Source organism: Astyanax mexicanus, chromosome 6, assembly GCF_023375975.1.
Source record: "Astyanax mexicanus isolate ESR-SI-001 chromosome 6, AstMex3_surface, whole genome shotgun sequence".
NCBI classification, from domain to species: Eukaryota; Metazoa; Chordata; class Actinopteri; order Characiformes; family Acestrorhamphidae; genus Astyanax; species Astyanax mexicanus.
The window spans coordinates 1,810,242-1,813,779 of NC_064413.1; positions in this window are offsets into that span (position 1 = coordinate 1,810,242).

Below are 3,538 nucleotides of genomic sequence, written 5' to 3' on the forward strand. Positions count from 1 at the left end.
CATCATCCTAGGAGTGATGAGGGGAAAGAGCGCCATCTACTGTACTGTACCCACCCAGAGAGAGCAAGAACAACTGTGCTCTCTCTCAGGGCTCTGGCAGCTGATGGCTAGCTGCATGACCGGGATTCGAACCAGCGATTATACTACATATTTCATACTCAAAAATTAGAACACAATTTTGAGTGGCAAACAGTTCTCATAAATTTTGTATCATCTGAGTCTGACCTTTCCTAACAAGAATTTTCAACATTCTGCAGTTCTAACAGGATAAATAAGAGTGACTGTGCTCCTTTCCCTTTTTAATACAAAAAAATTGCATAAAACAACATTAAAACACTAATCTTGCTGAAAATCATGAAAAGAATGTTTTGTCTTTAACTTTATATATCATCCTCTTTAGATTTAAGATCAGTCTGATATTAATCATATTTATTCACCCTGTAGAAAAATGTTTATTAGTTAGTGGTTATTTTTTGTGATGGATGAATTAAGTTAAGTTTGATATTGATGTACTTTTATTACTCTTTTATTTGTGTAAATGTGTGTACAATCTTTTGATTGGGGCTTTAACTGGGTCATTTTATCTCTCTTCAGATTTTTACCATTTCTAAATCAGGCTTTTGTAAATAAAATAACTGTTACTAATCATAGATCTGTCTTATCATGTTTTTATAGATAAAAAATCGCTTATTAAAAGAAAGCAGGTCTTTTCTTTACTTTTGTTGTTTATTTAAATTACCCTTGTGAATACAGAAATATAACTCTAAATAGGGTATGTTTTTGTTTATTTATGTACAAAAAAATCTATATAATGGGAATAGTTCAATATTCTTTGGTATAATTACAATAATATACTTTGAGGTTTGTGCTATAATGTGTAATATTGGCACAGCTGTGCTGATCTACCCCAATATTACATATTATATGGCTTAATTATTGTGACCGGCAGCATCTGGTTAGAATTGTTCATGTGAGCATGTGAGCAGATAAGCCTCTCTAGCAGAAATCACATCCTCATTAAACCAAGAGACCCCAAAACACACATAAACTGCAGGTCAGTGTAGCATTCTTTCCCTCAAAATACGATAAGATACCTGTCCCATGATATTTGGCATGTGTGTGTAATTTCTGTGGTGATCATGTAGAAGTGATTTTTTTTACAGATTTCATGAATTTAGTTTTACATACAGTAAAGTTCAGGCTCAAGGACAGATATTGGACAGTAACTGTGATGTTTATTTGATATATTGAAGAACTTAACACAACACAACATTACATAACATACAGGTGCATTTAAAAAAAAAACAAATATACATATATATATATATATAATATCAATGAAAAGTTACTTTATTTCAGTAATTCATTTAAAAATGTGAAACTCATATATTATATAGATGTATTACACACAGAGTGATCTATTTTAAGCGTTTATTTATTTTATTATTGGTGATTATGGCTCACGGCCAATGAAAACCCAAAAATTGGTACTTTTGGCAGTGTGGGCAGTGTGCCAAGTCCTGCTGGAAAATGAAATCCACATCTCCTTAAAAGTTTTTAGCAGAGGAAAGCATAACATGACATGACAACTTTTATGGAGATGCAGATTTCATTTTCCAGCAGGACTTGGCACACTGCCCACAGTACTGCCAAAAGTACCAATTGGTTTTATATAATATTCTAATGTTCTGAGACACTGATTTCTGGGTTTTCATTGGCTGTAAACCATAATTATAAACAATAAAATAAAAAATAACCTCTTAACATATGATATTCTATTTTTTTTGAGATGCACCTGTAACATAACATAAAATAACATAACATTTCCAGGACTATAAATTCTGTTTTAAGTGTAACTTTTAACATGGACAAAAATATATGTTGTTTTATCAGCTGAAAAAAATATAGTTTAATAGTTTAAGAGTACAGGATTTGAGCTCTGCACAATATCATTGTAGGAAACATTACTATGGAACATTTTTAGTACTTTATGTACTAGTAAATGGGTATTTTGAGATTTTTTTTTTTTTTTTTTACATTAAATCAATTTTATGGTGATCAAATGTTATGGTATATATTAAGCAAAATGACTGCATATTAACAGTGTACACATTATTATAATCTTATATACATTTACCGATTCAGTGCATGTTTTAGCTGATTAAATGCATCTAGATTAAATAATAAATTAAGTTAATTTTATTTCTCACTGATCTATTCCTTTAACAGTATATTTGATTTTGAGAGAGAGAACAAAATAAAGTGCGATAAAGTCTTTAATTCCTGATAAAAAATAGATATAATCACACTTCCAGCACAAAATCCAGCATCTTTGAACAACACACTGTTTGGGGAGATAATAGTGAATTGCATTGAATTGGTGCCCTCTACAGGACAGGTGTGTGTTATTAATTATTAACATAATCAGTTGAATATGGTTGCTGTCCAATTAAAAACGTGCAAAAATATCCTTAAAACAGCAGCTTTACAGGAGAGAGATAAAACCTTCTTAACTTTCAATGCAATTCAATGTAAAAATAGTTTATTTCAGGTTATTCTGATGAATTTCTATTTATTCATTTATCAAGAAATATAAACAGAGTGAAATACATATTTTGTGTACACAAATTATGTAGTAAACTAAAAATCAATAAAAATATAAAAAGATATTTGGATAGCGATGATATGTTGTTATTAGTGTCATATAGTAGAAGTAGTTGTTTTGTTTGCCTTGTAATTGTAACTAGTATTTGCTGATGTTCTAACTGTACCTCATACAAAACATATAATGCATAATATTAATCATTTAGGTTTTCTCTATGGCTCTTAAAATATAAGAAATATATTTACTCATTTACTATAGTTAATTTTCTTTATTTATTTATGTTATTATTATTAATTAACAAATTATCATATATTTAACATACAGCTCTGGAAAAAAATATTTTAGCAAATAGCAAATTAAAATCTCTGGAATATAATTAAGAGGAAGATGGATGATCACAAGCCATCAAACCACCAAACTGAACTGCTTGAATTTTTGCACCAGGAGTAAAGCAGCATAAAGTTATCCAAAAGCAGTATGTAAGACTGGTGGAGGAGAACATGATGCCAAGATGCATGAACAAAAACTGTGATTAAAAAACAGGGTTATTCCACCAAATATTGATTACTGAACTTTTCTTAAAAACTTGTTTTGTTTGCATTTTTTCAGGTCTGAAAGCTCTGCATCTTTATTTGTTATTTCAGCCATTTCTCATTTTCTGTAAATAAATGCTCTAAATGAGAATATTTTATTTGGAATTTGGGAGAAATGTTGTCTGTAGTTTATAGAATAAAACAACAATGTTCATTTTACTCAAACATAAACCTATAAATACATTTTTCCAGAGCTATATATTCTCCTGTTTGGAAGAAATCTGTTATTTTCTTTATAACTGTTTTACTACTATTGTTGTTAAGGTTATTTTATTCAAATTACCCTGAAATCTGTTAATAAAGCATGATTTTTTTTATTTGCAAACATTTAAAATAACTG